Raw genomic sequence first — 22,837 nt, forward strand, 5'->3', positions numbered from 1 at the left:
TAAGTACCCAAGTCGACACCATTCTTCTGCTGCAGTTCAATAGCCTGGGGGAACGAGGCGAACGGCTGGCCCGTCTTAATTACGTGATATGCCGTTGTTATAAATCGTGCAATAACACGATGTGCATCTACATTTAAATTCCTGACCAGCATAGTCAACGGCCTGGAAGATGGATTGTCAACCATCTGCTTAGCTGTCACGCAAACCAGGTGCTGTCTGCTACTGCTAGCATGGCTGGTCAGGTATTGTTTTCGAAAATTGTCGGTGCCTCTGTAAAATGTAAAAATATCCACTTTTGTCTGCTTTAGACGGGAACATACGACAAACGACACAGTGCATCTTCGTTCCATAAAAAAGTTGCTTCCGTTTGAGCTCGTAGCTCTACTTTTCTGCCATCTTCACTTTATTGTCTTGCGCCAGTTGTTAAAAAATGTATTGAGATTAGAGAATTACAATTTGACAACCACTCGTCACTCCTCAACTGTTGATTTGCCAACTGTGCGCCCCACGAGCTGCAAAGTTATTTATGCATTTAGCAGAGAGCAAAACATATGAAGGATGTTAACTTTTACAATGCAATTTTTTTTTTCAATCAATAATTTGCAGTGGCCCGATCGGGCCAGTGAGTTGCTAGTTTAACTGTCCCGACGTTACTTTTTACTGGCCCCGGGCCATCGTTATTGTCGAGCCCTGAAGCGCGTGGAGACGGCCACCCAGGCAGTGGCGATACTGGCTACAGGGGCCCCCACCCACGTGAAGTGGTCCGGGCGGCCGCGGCCTGACTGCGCCGGAATGGCTGCCGTGGTCGAGGATCTCCGCTGGGCCCCAGAAGAAGAATCATTCGGTGGAGCGGGAGGAATCGGCCCCGTTAATGCACTCCAAGCTCCCCCTCCTTTGCACAACAGAGACTTTTAAAACTTTTACACACATTTCTTAACCCTGTATTGATGTAACACTTTTATGGCTTTTATCACACTGTGTTTTAAAGTATTGTTTTGTTTTAAGTATTGCCTTTTAAAATACATACTTTTAAATTTGACCCAGCACATGTGTTTCTTTATCCAAATGTATGCCTTTTAAAGTGTTTTAAGACATGCAAATTGAAAATGTAATATTTGAAATGTGTTTTTAATGCTCTGTCTGGCTGCAAATGATCAATAAATTCTTTCAAAAGAAAAAAAATCTGTTCTTATCGAGAAGGTGTTTGAGCGGCAGCGAGGCGACGGTGGTGCGGCGGTGTGGCGGTGGCAGAGAGTGGCGGTGCGGTGATGGCCGGTGGCGGATCGGAGGGCGGAGTCGGTGGTGCCAGTGATCGGGGTCGAGCTGTGTATGGGGCACGGTCACTGGCGGAGGAGAGAGGAGAGGCGAGCGGGGCCCAGGGCGGAAGGGTCGACGGAGCGACAGGGGTCAGCGGGACGCCCGCACTTGCAGCTGCCGTTATGTCCGTGGCGGACTGCGTCGGGATCCCTGGCGTCAGTACCGGCGGCAGGGGAGCGACAGGAGCAGTTGGCGGAGCGGCGGCGCACCGGGGAGCGGAGCGGCGGAGCGCCAGGCGGTGGTGGTGTGCCCGGAGGCGTTGGGGCGCCAGACGGAGGGGGCGGGGCCAGGAGGCTGCGTCGCCCGGAGCAGGGGATGAGAGATTCCATCCGTTTCATTTGGAACGACCCTACGGCCAAGAGGCTGGTGAGGGATGACTTCACCAGGGGCGTGGTGATGGGTATGCTACGGCTCACCCCGGCCGAGGTCCTGTGCCTCCAGGACAACGTGCCAGAGAGGGGTTTCGACCTGACCCTGAAGACGGGGCCCATAGCGGCATCTGTCCTGGCCAGGTGCAGGGCTCTGGGGCTGAGGTGGTGGACCTGGCCAGGCAGAACCTCCGTGTGGTGACCGTGACGATGTTCAGCCCCCATGTGCCTGAGCAGGCGATCGTCGCCTGCCTGGGGAGGTACGGGACGGTCATCTCGGCGGCCAGGCCCGTCAGGGACATTTTAGGCTTTTGAGTCGGCAGGAGGCAATACCAGGTCCAGCTGGGGGAGAATCCGGAGGGCGTAGACGGGCTCAGCCACCCCCCGGCCTATTTCACCGTGGGGGCTGACTGGGGGTATCTTTATTACCCCAGGCAGCCCCCCAACTGCCGGAGGTGCCGTGCGGTGGGTCCGCAGGACCCCCCCGGCCCCCTGGGGGGCGCTTTCGAGGCCCTCTTTTCTGGGCAACCGGGGCCCGCAGAGGGTGGTACGGTGGAGCGGGTCGAGGCGGCGGGGCAGAACGGGCTGGAGCCCCTGCGGCGCCTCCAGCGGGCGCTGGACGAGGTCGACCGGGGGAAGGCGGAGGTCCTGGAGGGGGAGGGGGGCCCCAGGGGGACTCAAGGTAGGTAAATGCTGCTAAATGACTAAATGTAAAGAATGGAGAATTTACATTTAGTCATTTAGCAGACGCTCTTATCCAGAGTGACTTACAGTAAGTACAGGGACATTCCCCCGAGGCAAGTAGGGTGAAGTGCCTTGCCCAAGGACACAACGTCATTTGGTTGGCATAGCCGGGAATCGAACTAGAAACCTTTTGATTACTAGCCCGATTCCCTCACCTGGGAATCAGCCACCTGACTCCTGGAATTGTAATATTCAATCTAAAAAAATTACATTGGGACTACGCTCTGGCTGGGTTAGGTTTAGGGAAGGTCTCAGCCCATTGCTGGGTTGGAGTTGCACTGGCACTAGTCCGCTATGTTCATGTTAAATGATTACCCCAAGATAAATAAGTGAATATTCTGGAACTTGCCAAAAGACTCAGATGTGTCAGGGTATAAAATGAGGCGGCAAAAGGTTTGAATGCGTGAGACCTTGGTTGAGAGATTTGTGAGAGATCGAGAAAGTTAGTTACTTGTGTGCCATTAGCGAAATCCTGTTTTGTTCATTTGTCTGTGTGGTGTGTATAAAATATATGTTATTATTATTAGCTTTAGTGTACTTTATCGTGCTGCCTTAGTTAGTTCATTGTGTTTCCATAGTTAGTTTATATTCAGTATTAGTTACATTTAGTCATTTAGCAGACGCTCCTATCCAGAGCGACTTACAGTAAGTATAGGGACATTCTCCCCGAGGCAAGTAGGGTGTGTGCCTTGCCCAAGGACACGTCATTTCCCACTGCCAGGAATCAAACCGGCAACCTTCTGATTACTAGCCCGATTCCCTAACCGCTCAGCTGTCTGACTAGAGTTTATAGTAGACCTAGTGCTAGCTGGAGAAATGCAGAATAGGGCCAACAAGAGACAAAGGTCCTTTATGTGGAAGCACTTTGATATGGTCTCCCCTAACAAGGTGCAGTGTTTGCAATGCTCTATGCATTTGTCATATTGTAACAATACCTCTTTAATGTTAAGGCATCTGTATGCTAAGCACCCAGGGCTGGCCAACCCACCTGCACCCAATGCAGAGTATGCTGCTGGGAGGCCTGCGGTCCTACCACGAGGTATGATTGCTTACACAATACAGTCATATAATGTTCAGCAGTTGTACATAATTGGGTGTGCTCAAGCCTTCGGCGAGAGCACAACCTTTGTTCTCTCACATATATTATTATTATTCTTTTTGCCCCCCTAAAACTCAGTCAATATTTGGCCTACATAGACAACCTAGGTGTCAAAAGTTTCGTCTTGGTAGCGATTGAGTTGCTTCTATTGGGATTTATGTTCCGTTGCATGGTTTAGGCTCAAGTTAAGTTTTTGTGGCGAAAAGTGAAGCTAACGGTGGCTAATATGCTAGCCACAGTCACTGACGTTACTAACGTCACGAAAACACGCGTGACTACCTGTAAGCAGAACATTCATTTCGCATCTGTTAACTGGGGGGATAGCTAGGCTAACTATAGCTTTACTGTAAGGCAGCTGCAGAAACGCCACAAGCAAAGAGGCCAGGGTGATAACTATTTACTCATTGTACTTTGTGATGTGAAACACAACTACTTTTGGAAACGGTAGTCTACTATTTCACTGAAGCATTAGCATAATAGCCTCTGTTGCCCGGGCAACACATCTACAGTGGTGTATGATGCATCTGTTTTCAATCGTTAAAATAAACATTCCTCACAAATACATTTTCGTTGTAGGATTTATTATAACATTACAAGTAAAAAATTTGATGGTGAAATTACCATTACCTGTGGTTTCAAACCAGTGTACTGTAGCTCACTGCAACGCTGTAGCCTACGCGAGACACTACAAAAACATCTACACAGCTGTTTAGGAAGTCAAACGGCGACAGAACATGTTCGGCACTCCCCTTACTTAAATCAAAAGTCTATCTAACTACTAACCTGAACTTCATTGCCACAGCCTAAACGTTGTCAATCTGTTAATAATTCATTTCAGCCTAAACCGTACAACGGAACGTTAAATCCAATTCAACCAACGCAATCGCTACCAAGACGAACACAGCAGTAGTCTAGTACTGTACCGTAGTAGTACAATTTACCGGGGCAGCTTCTCCACACAGGGCTATATCGCATTTTGCGTTGTTACTGACAATGATCGCTACCAGTGAGCTTTTTATGAATGAGTGATTTTCCACTAAATAAATGTCAAGCTTATTTACGTTTTGGGGGGCATATTTTCAGTTAGCAGATGGTACTGTTTGAATCGCGATTCCATCTTCTACTGCCGGGTAACGTCGTAGAATAATCTTCAAAGGGGGTTCTTTATTAATGAATGAATGCAATGAGTAGGCTAAATGCCTGAAAATATCACGAGAAGGGAAAAACTTAAAATGACGTTTAAGTCATAGAGATTAGGTCAATTTTTACACCGGTCTGCCAAATTTATTTGTTTTGATTCAACGATGAGGCAGCCTCTTGCAGGGGAAATGAGAAGACATCTATTTCATTCTACACTTCACTTGTATTTTCAGTTGTAAATAAGCAGCAACAAAAAAATGCTTTTAAATCTATGTAATCTTTATAAATAATAAGTATGCATTTTTATATAAAATATACAGAAATATCAGTTGTAAAAATGTCATTCAAAAACTGACCCCAGTGCAACCGACGCAAGCAAGCACACCCTACAATTTCCCCAGAAATTGTACCCTCTCTAGTTATATATGTATGAAAGTTACAATACAATTAATATGTTAAATGGTGATACATATTCAAACGATTATTTGTCTTGACAGCCAGGAAACAAGCACTTGATAATGCACTGGTGGAGATGGTAGAGAAGGATTTACAGGCGTTTTCTGTGGTGGAGGATGAGGGCTTCAGAGTATTTGTTGGGATGGATCCAGCCAAAACTCTAACAAGAAGAGCGTTAAAGATCATTGGGCCTCATTCTCGAAAATTGTCTGAAGTTTCTTCTGAAATGTTTCTTACGGGCTTCGGAAAAACAACGTAAGAAAAAGACATCCGTCTTGAGCCTTTTCTTGAAGGTGGCGAGACAGTCAGTGTCCCTGATGGAGGTGGGGAGTTGATTCTACCATTGGGGGGCCAGACAGGAGAAGAGCTTGTGTTATAAGGGCACGCAACAGCAGTGACGTGTGCAGTCAGAATCGACACAATTAGGAAAGCAACAGGAACGTAAGTTATGTCCAAGCGAAAAGCAATTGTGCCATATTGTATGCCTATGGTGCACACTCGTCCCTTTAAAAAGGTCGAGTGATCAGTGATAATTGGATGGCCTGGTTGAATTTATATGATGTTCAAGTGCAAGTTAATGGTTCTATTTGTCAAGTGCAATGGTTTTATTTGTCACATACAACATCATACGTTCCTGCCAAAGCAAATTCCTTGTCTGTGCAAACTTTCATGGCGAATAAATCCCATTCTGATTCTGATACTAGTAAGAGGAGCAGTGGAATTGTTCTCCACTGGATCTAACAGTGTGAACACTAAGCAAGGTAAATTATTATAATTATTTTTATCCGAGGATGTCTGTAGAGCGTAAGTGCGATTGCCCATCTTGTGTTTTTTTTAAGGAATCGCATTTGAGACAACTCTGGGCGATTTACGACTGCTATTTCAAGTTCGGAAATTCTACTAAAGTTCAGAACAAATCCCAGATGAGAACTTTCATGAATGCCAAATGTTTTCCTAAATCCAATTCCGAAGAAATTCCTTCTTAAATTCTTAACTGCGTTCGAGAATGAGGCCCAATGTGTGTGAGAAATACCACACCAAGGAGAAGGTGACAGCTGAGCAGTTTGTGGACCTCCAATAACATGGATTCATACCTGGGCGTTACATGCCACTTCACCAAAGAAGATGAAAGAAAAAAGAAAGTGTATGAAAATTTGATCCACCCCCACTAACACACCAAAAGAAGGATGCTCAGGAGGTGCCCACTGCCTATAAAGTGCTATATATTGGGTGCCAAATGTGCAGAAAATTGGTCTTTAAAAGGACTAAAAGTTCAAAGATTTTGAATAAAACCATAGGATTAAAAAGAGCAAAAAGTGTTTTTCCCCCCATAAAAGAATACAAGAATAAGAAGTTTTTAAAAGAAGAGAGAGCTTTTAATGTTTCACCTCATCAAGGCTTCCTCAGAGAAGTACTGAGCTGATTGAGCCAAACATGAAGTTTTATAGGGATTTGGAGGAAGGCGCTTGTCCACCTCTTGTGGATTGTGATTGGCTCTCCAGGCCATACCCCTCTCACTCCCCTGTGTTTAATTAAGGCCTAATTGAGCCAAACACGCCCATCGTTTTAGCACGTGTTCATGTTTTCTGAAGTCGCCCAACAACTCACCTCCTATCAACATTCAACCAAGGAGAGGAGCCCCCTCTCTTTGCTTTTGTCTTTGCTTCTTCAGTAGCTGTTTCCTTTTTGTAGGTTTTTCCTTTGCTTTTGTCTTTGCTTCTTGTGTAGCTTTGGCCCTTGCTTTTGGCTTTGCTTCTTCTGTAGCAACTATGCAAGGAAATATGATGGGTGCACTTTGCTCCAAAGCAGTACCTGAATATTCTCATCAGTTTTCCAGATAATCTTGAAACACAAAGAGGAGACTTTTTTTCAATTGTATTAAGTATTTTCATTGCCTATATGTTGACAAGCCTCTGTATTACTTCATCCCCTCCTTCTGGCTTCCCCAATGTTATAGGTGCAATATACTGTCCCCATGGGTGTGTCCAGGCCCACTGGAAGACTCAGGGGCTGACTGCCAAAGCGTTTCTAAAATGCCCTCTAGAGTGGCAATAATGAGACCAATTGCCCTACTGTCTGCCATTCACATTGTGAAATATGCTTGAGTGCCCAGGATGCCCCTTAACGCAATAAATGATAGTGTGCCGTCTACATTTAAAATCATGTCTTAATGAATTCCTTTATAGTAGAGAAAATGTGATGCAGTACCCTTAAGGTGCCCTTACAATGGTCTAAATTTGACTGTTCCCGTGCCCTTACTTCCAATGGAAAAGGGTGCTGTTATGAAGTGCCCTTTCCCAAAGAAGACAATTAGATGCTGTGCCCAACAGTCTCCCCTACAATGTGCCCACTAGGGCATTATTTCCCAAAGTGAGGCTGTGACGACACTTGGGGTGTCGTCCCATTCCCATTGTTACACTGGTGAGAGCGCATGTCGTGCAGTAGCAGCCCTTTAAAATGTTCCGCCCCTGCCCTTCAAACAGCCAGCTTCAAATGCCAAGTAAAGTGTGCTACAGTTTGAAAACACAAGTATCAAAAAAAGGGTTGAGCTTGTTCTCGCCTACGCGCATCCCACCTGCTCGGGTGCCATCTCCACCCAGTTTCAAGGTTGTTTCTGAAAATTAAGAGATAGAGACACAAAGAACAGCCTGCTTCCCACACTCAGTGTGAGACCCAATGTTTAAGCCTGAGCACACTTCTAAGTTCATAACTTTAATAAGCACAATGCATAACTTTAATAAGCACAATATATTCTTTACCTATCAGTTAATAAATGTGTGTGGCAAAGTTATTTTGAAGTAATTTATTAATTTTGTTCAAGATCTGATGACTAAAACATTATTAGCCCACATCAAGTCCAAACCATGGCCTTCTGCAGTGTCTTGAATTTATACATAACTTCCAAATAAAATTTTCAATTGCTGCCACGTTCTTTTTTTGGCTATTATGCTCAACCTCCTGTTGAGAATATTTGCCAGTGATTACTGTCAGAACGGTTTCAGACAGCTCATCAAATGACGCTAATTATCAGTAGGCCTAAATGCATTAGTTATGTGAAGTAGATTTGGTAGGCCTACAATTTACGCATTTTAACAGTCGTAATGGTTTGACAATTTGTCTCCCTTGTCGTTAATTGCGGCAACATTGGCCTTTTTGGGGACAACTAAAAAAAATCAAAAAAATCAATTTATGCAGCTGAAAATAACACCACTCAGCTGGTTTACGCTTAGCTTTTTGCGAAATAACAGTGCATTTACACTGCAGCGATGCAAATCGCTTGCCATCGCTCTTCTTCCCACAGTGAACCACGCTCAGGGGGCGTATCAAACTGATTAATGCAGAGTCGTAGTTCTCTAAAGTCACTGCTGTAGTTCGTATAATGTCATGGCAAAGTGTGCAGACAAAATACAACTTTTACACACATTAAGCAAAAATCTGATACGCTTTCTAGATCTGACATGATCTTCTTCACAGGGGTCCGTTTTTGAATGAAAGTTTCTGTTTTTGAATATTTATAGAGATTACAATATTTTTTTGGCTGCATTTACAACTCAAAATACGAGTGAAGTGTAGAATGAAATAGATGTCTTCTCATTTCCCCTGCAAGAGGCAGCCTCATAGTTGAATCAAAACAAATAAATTTGGCAGACCGGTGTAAAAATTGACCTAATCTCTATGACTCAAAAGTCCTTTTAAGTTTTTCCCTTCTCGTGATATTTTCAAGCATTTAGCCTACTCATATTGCATTCATTAATAAAGAACCCCCTTTGAAGATTATTCTACGACATTACCCGGCAGTAGAAGATGGAATCACAATTCAAACAGTACCATTTGCTAACTGAAAATATGCCCCCAAAAATTTAAATAAGCAAGACATTTATGTATTGGAAAATCGCTCATTCATAAAAAGCTCACTTGGTAGCGATCATTGTCAGTAACAACGCGAAATGGGATATAGCCCTGTGTGGAGAAGCTGCCCCGGTAAATGGTACTACTACAGTACAGTGCTAGGCTACTGCTGTGTTCGTCTTGGTAGCTATTGCGTTGCTTGAATTGGATTTAACGTTCCGGTGTACGGTGTAGGCTGACATTATTTATTTTCATGAACGGATTGACAATTGAAGTTTAGGCTGTGGCAATGAAGTTCAGGTTAGTAGTTTGTCTAGATAGGCTTTTGATTTAAGTAAGGGGAGTGCCGAACATGTTCTGTCGCCATTTGACTTCCTAAACAGCTGTGTAGATGTTTTTGTAGTGTCTCGCGTAGGCTACAGCGTTGCAGTGAGCTACACTGGTTTGAAACCACAGGTAATGATAATTTCACCCACAAATCGTTTATTTGTAATCTAATGTCATAATAAATCCTACAACGAAAATGTATTTGTGAGGAATGTTTACTTTAACGATTGAAAACAGATGCATCATAGACCACTGTAGTATGTGTTCCCCGGGCAACAGAGACTAATGTCATGATGCTAATACTTCAGTGAAATAGTAGACTACTGTTTTACTGTTTGAAAGTACATGTACTTACTTAATAATATCAGCTTATATTGTACATTACACATCACAATTGTGTGTCATATCACAAAGTAAAATTAGTAAATAGTTATCACCCTGGCCTCTTTGCTTGTGGCGTTTCTGCAGCTGCCTTGCATTTAGCCTAGCTATCTCCCAGAAGTTAACGAGCTGCTAAACGAATGTTCTGCTAGAGATAGTCACGCGAGTTTGGTCTGAATAAGGTCGGCTGATTTCCTCTGACTGGCTGAATCTTCTCAAGTTCATCAACAATTTCTAGAGCAATGGCACATTTGTTACCATACCTATTTGCCAGCACTCTGAAGACATCATTAGCTGTGATGTAAGTCGACAAGCGGAGATCTTTCACAATCTTTTCTTCCACACTATCAAGAAGCTGAATCTTTTTTACCTCTGGCGAACCGGTTGGCTCTCCCTGCTTCTGTAGGCTTTCCCAGTCTGTCCTCCAGCGGTGGAAGTCTCTTTTGCAGCCGCTAAACGTGGGCAGTTTGGTTGGTTTAATTCTTACTACTGGTATTGTCGGTCCAGTGTGTTCTTGTTTCATGCCAGTACCTTGCTTCTCCACAGCTATTCTCTGTGCTCTGGCAAACTCACCTTTTCTCATGTCTAGCTCATTGTAAGCTACTCTCAGCTCCCTGCTTCGCTTTTGAAAGTCTCTTTCCTCTGCTGCAGGAATCCATGACTCCCAGGCTGCGAATGCGTCAGATGTTTCTTTGATCAACTTTCCCACTACAGTATGATGGATTTCAAATCCTTCACAGTTGCTGCTTTCCACAGGTAGTCCATATGTACGCTTACAGCCTTTTTCTGCTTCTTCAAAAGCAGCCTCTAGCATCTCTGATCCATATCTGCTCCAGAGGTTGGTTTGAACAATCTGCTTTACGTCATTGAACTTTTGCTGACATTCACTGGCGTATTTACTTAGGTCTGCATCTTGCTCCAGACTTAGCACATTATCTTCACCATCTTCTTCGGCTGTTAGCTCTGCTTCGAACCCAGTCCTATAGTCATCATTGGCCTCAATAACTTTCCTTGAATCGGCAGAGAGCTTTGCAAATTCTTGTCTGAGTTCTAACTCAGTTAAAGTGCTTTTCAGCTCCTGAATGGCTGTTTTCAATGCATTTACACTGTTTGGCATTGTACTAGTTCACATTACATGACTTTGACTTAGATTTCAGCCTAAAACAGGCCACACTGACTCAAATCAACTGTAAATCACCGAATCCAAGATTTCGCCATTAGATTCCGAGTATTGAGACTTTCATTCTTGTATTGCTTTAAAGTGCTTTTCAGCTCCTGAATAGCCGTTTACAATGCATTTACACTGTTTGGCATTGTACTAGTTCACATTACTGTCACGGCCACAGCCGTGCCCCCCCCCCCGGTTTCAGTTTTTTATCCTGCCCTAGTGTTTCCCTGTCATTGTCTTCACCTGTTCTCGTTAGTGTTATTGTGTCCACCTGTGTGTCGTTTGGTTCTGTGTATTTAGGTTTCTGTTTTGTGTCCAGTCTTTGTCTTGTCCTTACCATACCTGTCCCTGTGAGTGCCCTATCTGTTCCCCGTTTTTGAGATTTAAAACCCTTGTTTCAACCATGCCTCGCATCTCTCATGCATTTGGGTCCTACCCCTCCTCACACCCTGACAGAAGGACAAGACCACAAATGGACCCAGCAGAGAGTTCCCTGAACCCTTTCTTAGGGACCCGACTTGCCCTTGGTGGACCCCGAAGCCTGCAGCGGAGGGCCCACCCAAAGTCCGGGTTCCTACCCCGGCTCCAGCACCAGCCTGAACCCCGACTCCAGCCTCGGTCCTGCCCTGGGCCCCTGCCTCGATCCTGCCCTGTGCCCCTGCCTCGTCCTGAGGTTGTGCCGCCCTGCGCCCGGACGAACAAGGTTGTGCCGCCCAGCACCCAGACCACTGAGGCTGTTCCTGCCGGGGAGACTTGGCCGCCTGCCGCCGGTACCCAGCCCCATTCCTGCCCTGTACTCCAGCCTCGGTCCTGCCCTGGGCCCCTGCCTCGATCCTGCCTTGTGCCCCTGCCTCATTCTGAGGTTGTGCCGCCCTGCGCCCGGACGAACAAGGTTGCGCCGCCCAGCAGCCAGACCACCGAGGCTGTTCCTCGTTCTTGCCCTGTACCCCAGCCTCGGTCCTGCCCTGTACCCCAGCCTCGGTCCTGCCCTGTGCCCCGGCCACCTCCTCCTCCGCCCGAGGACTCCTGGCCGCAGCCTCCTCCGCCCGAGGACTCCTGGCCGCCTCCTCCTCCACCCGAGGACTTCTGGCCGCCGCCTCCTCCGCCCGAGGACTTCTGGCCGCCGCCTCCTCCGCCCGAGTACTGCTCGCCACCTCCTCCGCCCGAGGACTCCTGGCCGCAGCCTGCCGCCGTGCCCGCGCTCCCATGCCTCGCATCTCTCGTGCATTTGGGTCCTACCCCTCCTCACACCCTGACAGAAGGACAAGACCACAAATGGACCCAGCAGAGAGTTCCCTGAACCCTTTCCTAGGGACCCGACTTGCCCTTGGTGGACCCCGAAGCCTGCAAGCGGAGGGCCCACCCAAAGTCCGGGTTCCTACCCCGGCTCCAGTCCCAGCCTGAACCCCGACTCCAGCCTCGGTCCTGCCCTGGGCCCCTGCCTCGATCCTGCCCTGTGCCCCTGCCTCGTCCTGAGGTTGTGCCGCCCTGCGCCCGGACGAACAAGGTTGTGCCGCCCAGAACCCAGACCACCGAGGCTGTTCCTGCCGGGGAGACTTGGCCGCCTGCCGCCGGTACCCAGCCCCGTTCCTGCCCTGTACTCCAGCCTCGGTCCTGCCCTGGGCCCCTGCCTCGATCCTGCCTTGTGCCCCAGCCTCATTCTGAGGTTGTGCCGCCCTGCGCCCGGACGAACAAGGTTGCGCCGCCCAGCAGCCAGACCACCCAGGCTGTTCCTCGTTCTTGCCCTGTGCCCCAGCCTCGTTCCTGCCCTGTGCCCCAGCCTCGTTCCTGCCCTGTGCCCCAGCCTCGGTCCTGCCCTGTGCCCCAGCCTCGGTCCTGCCCTGTGCCCCGGCCACCTCCTCCTCCACCCGAGGACTCCTGGCCGCAGCCTCCTCCGCCCGAGGACTCCTGGCCGCCTCCTCCTCCGCCCGAGGACTTCTGGCCGCCGCCTCCTCCGCCCAAGGACTTCTGGCCGCCGCCTCCTCCGCCCGAGTACTGCTCGCCACCTCCTCCGCCCGAGGACTCCTGGCCACAGCCTGCCGCCGTGCCCACGCTCCCAGGCGCCCCCTCGTGCACGCTCCCAGGCGCCTCCTCGTCCGCGCTCCCAGGCGCCCCCTCGTCCGCGCTCCCAGGCGCACCCTCGTCCGCGCTCCCAGGCGCCCCCTCGTCCGCGCTCCCAGGCGCCCTGTGCCCCAGACTCGGTCCTGCCCTTTACCCCAGCCTCGTTCTTGCCCTGTGCCCCAGCCTCGTTCCTGCCCTGTGCCCCAGCCTCGGTCCTGCCCTTTGCCCCAGCCTCGGTCCTGCCCTGTACCCCAGCCTCGGTCCTGCCCTGTGCCCCGGCCACCTCCTCCTCCGCCCGAGGACTCCTGGCCGCAGCCTCCTCCGCCCGAGGACTCCTGGCCGCCTCCTCCTCCGCCCGAGGACTTCTGGCCGCCGCCTCCTCCGCCCGAGGACTTCTGGCCACCGCCTCCTCCGCCCGAGTACTGCTCGCCACCTCCTCCGCCCGAGGACTCCTGGCCGCAGCCTGCCGCCGTGCCCGCGCTCCCATGCCTCGCATCTCTCGTGCATTTGGGTCCTACCCCTCCTCACACCCTGACAGAAGGACAAGACCACAAATGGACCCAGCAGAGAGTTCCCTGAACCCTTTCCTAGGGACCCGACTTGCCCTTGGTGGACCCCGAAGCCTGCAGCGGAGGGCCCACCCAAAGTCCGGGTTCCTACCCCGGCTCCAGCACCAGCCTGAACCCCGACTCAAGCCTCGGTTAACATTACACGACTTAGATTTCAGCCTGAAACAGGCCACACTGACTCAAATCAACTGGAAATCACCGAATCCATGCTACTTGACAAGATTTATCCATTAGATTCCGAGTTTTGAGACTTTCATTCTTGTATTGCTTTAAAGTGTTTTTCAGCTCCTGAATGGCCGTTTTCAATGCAATTTACAGTGTTTGGCATTGTACTAGTTCACATTACACGACTTAGATTTCAGCCTGAAACAGGCCACACTGACTCAAATCAACTGGAAATCACCGAATCCAAGATTTAGCCATTAGATTCCGAGTTTTGAGACTTTCATTCTTGTATTGCTTTAAAGTGTTTTTCAGCTCCTGAATGGCCGTTTTCAATGCAATTTACAGTGTTTGGCATTGTACTAGTTCACATTACCCGACTCAGATTTCAGCCTGAAACAGGCCACACTGACCCAAATCAACTGGAAATAACCGAATCCAAGATTTTGCCATTAGATTCTGAGTTTTGAGACTTTAATTCTTGTATTGCTTTAAAGTCCTTTTCAGCTCCTGAATGGCCGTTTTCAATGCATTTACACTGTTTGGCATTGTACTGGTTCACATTACATGACTTTGACTTAGATTTCAGCCTAAAACAGGCCACACTGACTCAAATCAACTGGAAATCACCGAATCCATGCTACTTGACAAGATTTAGCCATTAGATTCCGAGTTTTGAGACTTTCATTCTTGTATTGCTTTAAAGTGCTTTTCAGCTCCTGAATGGCCGTTTTCAATGCATTTACACTGTTTGGCATTGTATTGGTTCACATTACATGACTTTGACTTAGATTTCAGCCTAAAACAGGCCACACTGACTCAAATCAACTGGAAATCACCGAATCCATGCTACTTGACAAGATTTAGCCATTAGATTCCGAGTTTTGAGACTTTCATTCTTGTATTGCTTTAAAGTGTTTTTCAGCTCCTGAATGGCCGTTTTCAATGCATTTACACTGTTTGGCATTGTACTGGTTCACATTACATGACTTTGACTTAGATTTCAGCCTAAAACAGGCCATACTGACTCAAATCAACTGGAAATCACCGAATCCAAGATTTAGCCTTTAGATTCCGAGTTTTGAGACTTTCATTCTTGTATTGCTTTAAAGTGTTTTTCAGCTCCTGAATGGCCGTTTTCAATGCATTTACACTGTTTGGCATTGTACTGGTTCACATTACATGACTTTGACTTAGATTTCAGCCTAAAACAGGCCATACTGACTCAAATCAACTGGAAATCACCGAATCCAAGATTTAGCCATTAGATTCCGAGTTTTGAGACTTTCATTAATGTATTGCTTTGAAGTGCTTTTCAGCTCCTGAATGTTCGTTTTCAATGCATTTATACTGTTTGGCATTGTACTGGTTCACATTACATGACTTTGACTTAGATTTCAGCCTAAAATAGGCCACACTGACTCAAATCAACTGTAAATCACCAAATCCATGCTACTTGACAAGATTTTGCCATTAGATGTGAATTTTGAAACGTTAATTCTTTTATTGCTTTAAAGTGCTTTTCAGCTCCTGAATAGCCGTTTTCAATGCATTTACAATGTTAGGCATTTTACTACTTCACATTACATGAATTTGACTTAAATGTCAGCCTAAAACAGGCCACACTGACTCAAATCAATTGGAAATCACAGAATCCAAGATTTAACCATTAGATTCCGAGTTTTGAGACTTTCATTCTTGTATTGCTTTAAAGTGCTTTTCAATTCCTGAATGGCAGTTTTCAATGCATTGACACTGTTTGGCATTGCACTAGTTCACATTACATGACTTTGATTTCAGCCTAAAACAGGCCACACTGACTCAAATCAACTGTAAATCAACGAATCCATGCTACTTGACAAGATTTAGCTATTACATTCTGAGTTTTTAAACATTAAAGTGCTTTTCAGCTCCTTACATGACTTAGATTTAGACTTCAGCCTAAAACAGGCCACACTGACGCAAATCAACTGGAAATCACTGAATCCAAGATTTAGCCATTAGATTCCGAGTTTTGAGACTTTCATTCTTGTATTGCTTAAAGTGCCTTTAAGCTACAGAATGGCCGTTTTCAATGCAATTTACAGTGTTTGGTATTGTACTAGTTAACATTACACGACTTAGATTTCAGCCTGAAACAGGCCACACTGACTCAAATCAACTGGAAATAACCGAATCCAAGATTTTGCCATTAGATTCTGAGTTTTGAGACTTTAATTCTTGTATTGCTTTAAAGTCCTTTTCAGCTCCTGAATGGCCGTTTTCAATGCATTTACACTGTTTGGCATTGTACTGGTTCACATTACATGACTTTGACTTAGATTTCAGCCTAAAACAGGCCACACTGACTCAAATCAACTGGAAATCACCGAATCCATGCTACTTGACAAGATTTAGCCATTAGATTCCGAGTTTTGAGACTTTCATTCTTGTATTGCTTTAAAGTGCTTTTCAGCTCCTGAATGGCCGTTTTCAATGCATTTACACTGTTTGGCATTGTATTGGTTCACATTACATGACTTTGACTTATATTTCAGCCTAAAACAGGCCACACTGACTCAAATCAACTGGAAATCACCGAATCCATGCTACTTGACCAGATTTAGCCATTAGATTCCGGGTTTTGAGACTTTCATTCTTGTATTGCTTTAAAGTGTTTTTCAGCTCCTGAATGGCCGTTTTCAATGCATTTACACTGTTTGGCATTGTACTGGTTCACATTACATGACTTTGACTTAGATTTCAGCCTAAAACAGGCCATACTGACTCAAATCAACTGGAAATCACCAAATCCAAGATTTAGCCATTAGATTCCGAGTTTTGAGACTTTCATTAATGTATTGCTTTGAAGTGCTTTTCAGCTCCTGAATGTTCGTTTTCAATGCATTTATACTGTTTGGCATTGTACTGGTTCACATTACATGACTTTGACTTAGATTTCAGCCTAAAACAGGCCACACTGACTCAAATCAACTGTAAATCACCAAATCCATGCTACTTGACAAGATTTTGCCATTAGATGTGAATTTTGAAACGTTAATTCTTTTATTGCTTTAAAGTGCTTTTCAGCTCCTGAATAGCCGTTTTCAATGCATTTACAATGTTAGGCATTTTACTACTTCACATTACATGAATTTGACTTAAATTTCAGCCTAAAACAGGCCACACTGACTCAAATCAACTTGAAATCACCGAATCCAAGATTTAACCATTAGATTCCGAGTTTTGAGACTTTCATTCTTGTATTGCTTTAAAGTCCTTTTCAGCTCCTGAATGGCCGTTTTCAATGCATTTACACTGTTTGGCATTGTACTGGTTCACATTACATGACTTTGACTTAGATTTCAGCCTAAAACAGGCCACACTGACTCAAATCAACTGTAAATCAAGGAATCCATGCTACTTGACAAGATTTAGCTATTACATTCTGAGTTTTTAAACGTTAAAGTGCTTTTCAGCTCCTTACATGACTTAGATTTAGACTTCAGCCTAAAACAGGCCACACTGACGCAAATCAACTGGAAATCACCGAATCCAAGATTTAGCCATTAGATTCCAAGTTTTGAGACTTTCATTCTTGTATTGCTTAAAGTGCCTTTAAGCTACAGAATGGCCGTTTTCAATGCAATTTACAGTGTTTGGTATTGTACTAGTTAACATTACACGACTTAGATTTCAGCCTGAAACAGGCCACACTGACTCAAATCAATTGGAAATCACCGAATCCATGCTACTTGACAAGATTTAACCTTTAGATTCCGAGTTTTGAGACTCATTCTTGTATTGCTTTAAAGTGTTTTTCAGCTCCTGAATGGCCGTTTTCAATGCATTTACACTGTTTGGCATTGTACTGGTTCACATTACATGACTTTGACTTAGATTTCAGCCTGAAACAGGCCATACTGACTCAAATCAACTGGAAATCACCGAATCCAAGATTTAGCCTTTAGATTCCGAGTTTTGAGACTTTCATTCTTGTATTGCTTTAAAGTGTTTTTCAGCTCCTGAATGGCCGTTTTCAATGCATTTACACTGTTTGGCATTGTACTGGTTCACATTACATGACTTTGACTTAGATTTCAGCCTAAAACAGGCCATACTGACTCAAATCAACTGGAAATCACCAAATCCAAGATTTAGCCATTAGATTCCGAGTTTTGAGACTTTCATTAATGTATTGCTTTGAAGTGCTTTTCAGCTCCTGAATGTTCGTTTTCAATGCATTTATACTGTTTGGCATTGTACTGGTTCACATTACATGACTTTGACTTAGATTTCAGCCTAAAACAGGCCACACTGACTCAAATCAACTGTAAATCACCAAATCCATGCTACTTGACAAGATTTTGCCATTAGATGTGAATTTTGAAACGTTAATTCTTTTATTGCTTTAAAGTGCTTTTCAGCTCCTGAATAGCCGTTTTCAATGCATTTACAATGTTAGGCATTTTACTACTTCACATTACATGAATTTGACTTAAATTTCAGCCTAAAACAGGCCACACTGACTCAAATCAACTTGAAATCACCGAATCCAAGATTTAACCATTAGATTCCGAGTTTTGAGACTTTCATTCTTGTATTGCTTTAAAGTGCTTTTCAATTCCTGAATGGCAGTTTTCAATGCATTTACACTGTTTGGCATTGTACTAGTTCACATTACATGACTTTGATTTCAGCCTAAAACAGGCCACACTGACTCAAATCAACTGTAAATCAAGGAATCCATGCTACTTGACAAGATTTAGCTATTACATTCTGAGTTTTTAAACGTTAAAGTGCTTTTCAGCTCCTTACATGACTTAGATTTAGACTTCAGCCTAAAACAGGCCACACTGACGCAAATCAACTGGAAATCACCGAATCCAAGATTTAGCCATTAGATTCCGAGTTTTGAGACTTTCATTCTTGTATTGCTTAAAGTGCCTTTAAGCTACAGAATGGCCGTTTTCAATGCAATTTACAGTGTTTGGTATTGTACTAGTTAACATTACACGACTTAGATTTCAGCCTGAAACAGGCCACACTGACTCAAATCAATTGGAAATCACCGAATCCATGCTACTTGACAAGATTTAACCTTTAGATTCCGAGTTTTGAGACTCATTCTTGTATTGCTTTAAAGTGTTTTTCAGCTCCTGAATGGCCGTTTTCAATGCATTTACACTGTTTGGCATTGTACTGGTTCACATTACATGACTTTGACTTAGATTTCAGCCTAAAACAGGCCATACTGACGCAAATCAACTGGAAATCACCGAATCCAAGATTTAGCCATTAGATTCCGAGTTTTGAGACTTTCATTCTTGTATTGCTTAAAGTGCCTTTAAGCTACAGAATGGCCGTTTTCAATGCAATTTACAGTGTTTGGTATTGTACTAGTTAACATTACACGACTTAGATTTCAGCCTGAAACAGGCCACACTGACTCAAATCAATTGGAAATCACCGAATCCATGCTACTTGACAAGATTTAACCTTTAGATTCCGAGTTTTGAGACTCATTCTTGTATTGCTTTAAAGTGTTTTTCAGCTCCTGAATGGCCGTTTTCAATGCATTTACACTGTTTGGCATTGTACTGGTTCACATTACATGACTTTGACTTAGATTTCAGCCTAAAACAGGCCATACTGACGCAAATCAACTGGAAATCACCGAATCCAAGATTTAGCCATTAGATTCCGAGTTTTGAGACTTTCATTCTTGTATTGCTTTGAAGTGCTTTTCAGCTCCTGAATAGCCGTTTTCAATGCATTTACAATGTTAGGCATTTTACTAGTTCACATTACATGAATTTGACTTAAATTTCAGCCTAAAACAGGCCACACTGACTCAAATCAACTGGAAATCACCGAATCCATGCTACTTGACAAGATTTAGCCATTAGATTCCGAGTTTTGAGACTTTCATTCTTGTATTGCTTTAAAGTGCTTTTCAGCTCCTGAATGGCCGTTTTCAATGCATTTACACTGTTTGGCATTGTATTGGTTCACATTACATGACTTTGACTTAGATTTCAGCCTAAAACAGGCCATACTGACGCAAATCAACTGGAAATCACCGAATCCAAGATTTAGCCATTAGATTCCGAGTTTTGAGACTTTCATTCTTGTATTGCTTAAAGTGCCTTTAAGCTACAGAATGGCCGTTTTCAATGCAATTTACAGTGTTTGGTATTGTACTAGTTAAAATTACACGACTTAGATTTCAGCCTGAAACAGGCCACACTGACTCAAATCAATTGGAAATCACCGAATCCATGCTACTTGACAAGATTTAACCATTAGATTCCGAGTTTTGAGACTCATTCTTGTATTGCTTTAAAGTGTTTTTCAGCTCCTGAATGGCCGTTTTCAATGCATTTACACTGTTTGGCATTTTACTAGTTCTCATTACATGACTTTGACTTAGATTTCAGCCTAAAACAGGCCACACTGACTCAAATCAACTGTAAATCACCGAATCCATGCTACTTGACAAGATTTAGCCATTAGATTCCGAGTTTTGAGACTTTCATTCTTGTATTGCTTTGAAGTGCTTTTCAGCTCCTGAATGTTCGTTTTCAATGCATTTATACTGTTTGGCATTGTACTGGTTCACATTACATGACTTTGACTTAGATTTCAGCCTAAAACAGGCCACACTGACTCAAATCAACTGTAAATCACCAAATCCATGCTACTTGACAAGATTTTGCCATTAGATGTGAATTTTGAAACGTTAATTCTTTTATTGCTTTAAAGTGCTTTTCAGCTCCTGAATAGCCGTTTTCAATGCATTTACAATGTTAGGCATTTTACTACTTCACATTACATGAATTTGACTTAAATTTCAGCCTAAAATAGGCCACACTGACTCAAATCAACTTGAAATCACCGAATCCAAGATTTAACCATTAGATTCCGAGTTTTGAGACTTTCATTCTTGTATTGCTTTAAAGTGGTTTTCAATTCCTGAATGGCAGTTTTCAATGCATTTACACTGTTTGGCATTGTACTAGTTCACATTACATGACTTTGATTTCAGCCTAAAACAGGCCACACTGACTCAAATCAACTGTAAATCAACGAATCCATGCTACTTGACAAGATTTAGTTATTACATTCTGAGTTTTTAAACGTTAAAGTGCTTTTCAGCTCCTTACATGACTTAGATTTAGACTTCAGCCTAAAACAGGCCACACTGACGCAAATCAACTGGAAATCACCGAATCCAAGATTTAGCCATTAGATTCCAAGATTTGAGACTTTCATTCTTGTATTGCTTAAAGTGCCTTTAAGCTACAGAATGGCCGTTTTCAATGCAATTTACAGTGTTTGGTATTGTACTAGTTAACATTACACGACTTAGATTTCAGCCTGAAACAGGCCACACTGACTCATATCAATTGGAAATCACCGAATCCATGCTACTTGACAAGATTTAACCTTTAGATTCCGAGTTTTGAGACTCATTCTTGTATTGCTTTAAAGTGTTTTTCAGCTCCTGAATGGCCGTTTTCAATGCATTTACACTGTTTGGCATTGTACTGGTTCACATTACATGACTTTGACTTAGATTTCAGCCTGAAACAGGCCATACTGACTCAAATCAACTGGAAATCACCGAATCCAAGATTTAGCCTTTAGATTCCGAGTTTTGAGACTTTCATTCTTGTATTGCTTTAAAGTGTTTTTCAGCTCCTGAATGGCCGTTTTCAATGCATTTACACTGTTTGGCATTGTACTGGTTCACATTACATGACTTTGACTTAGATTTCAGCCTAAAACAGGCCATACTGACTCAAATCAACTGGAAATCACCAAATCCAAGATTTAGCCATTAGATTCCGAGTTTTGAGACTTTCATTAATGTATTGCTTTGAAGTGCTTTTCAGCTCCTGAATGTTCGTTTTCAATGCATTTATACTGTTTGGCATTGTACTGGTTCACATTACATGACTTTGACTTAGATTTCAGCCTAAAACAGGCCACACTGACTCAATTCAACTGTAAATCACCAAATCCATGCTACTGGACAAGATTTTGCCATTAGATGTGAATTTTGAAACGTTAATTCTTTTATTGCTTTAAAGTGCTTTTCAGCTCCTGAATAGACGTTTTCAATGCATTTACACTGTTTGGCATTGTACTAGTTCACATTACATGACTTTGATTTCAGCCTAAAACAGGCCACACTGACTCAAATCAACTGTAAATCAACGAATCCATGCTACTTGACAAGATTTAGCTATTACATTCTGAGTTTTTAAACGTTAAAGTGCTTTTCAGCTCCTTACATGACTTAGATTTAGACTTTAGCCTAAAACAGGCCACACTGACGCAAATCAACTGGAAATCACCGAATCCAAGATTTAGCCATTAGATTCCGAGTTTTGAGACTTTCATTCTTGTATTGCTTAAAGTGCCTTTAAGCTACAGAATGGCCGTTTTCAATGCAATTTACAGTGTTTGGTATTGTACTAGTTAACATTACACGACTTAGATTTCAGCCTGAAACAGGCCACACTGACTCAAATCAACTGGAAATCACCGAATCCAAGATTTAGCCATTAGATTCCGAGTTTTGAGACTTTCATTCTTGTATTGCTTTGAAGTGCTTTTCAGCTCCTGAATAGCCGTTTTCAATGCATTTACAATGTTAGGCATTTTACTAGTTCACATTACATGACTTTGACTTAGATTTCAGCCTAAAACAGGCCATACTGACGCAAATCAACTGGAAATCACCGAATCCAAGATTTAGCCATTAGATTCCGAGTTTTGAGACTTTCATTCTTGTATTGCTTAAAGTGCCTTTAAGCTACAGAATGGCCGTTTTCAATGCAATTTACAGTGTTTGGTATTGTACTAGTTAAAATTACACGACTTAGATTTCAGCCTGAAACAGGCCACACTGACTCAAATCAATTGGAAATCACCGAATCCATGCTACTTGACAAGATTTAACCATTAGATTCCGAGTTTTGAGACTCATTCTTGTATTGCTTTAAAGTGTTTTTCAGCTCCTGAATGGCCGTTTTCAATGCATTTACACTGTTTGGCATTTTACTAGTTCTCATTACATGACTTTGACTTAGATTTCAGCCTAAAACAGGCCACACTGACTCAAATCAACTGTAAATCACCGAATCCATGCTACTTGACAAGATTTAGCCATTAGATTCCGAGTTTTGAGACTTTCATTCTTGTATTG

This window comes from Osmerus mordax, chromosome 18 (genome assembly GCF_038355195.1).
Source record: "Osmerus mordax isolate fOsmMor3 chromosome 18, fOsmMor3.pri, whole genome shotgun sequence".
NCBI lineage: Eukaryota > Metazoa > Chordata > Actinopteri > Osmeriformes > Osmeridae > Osmerus > Osmerus mordax.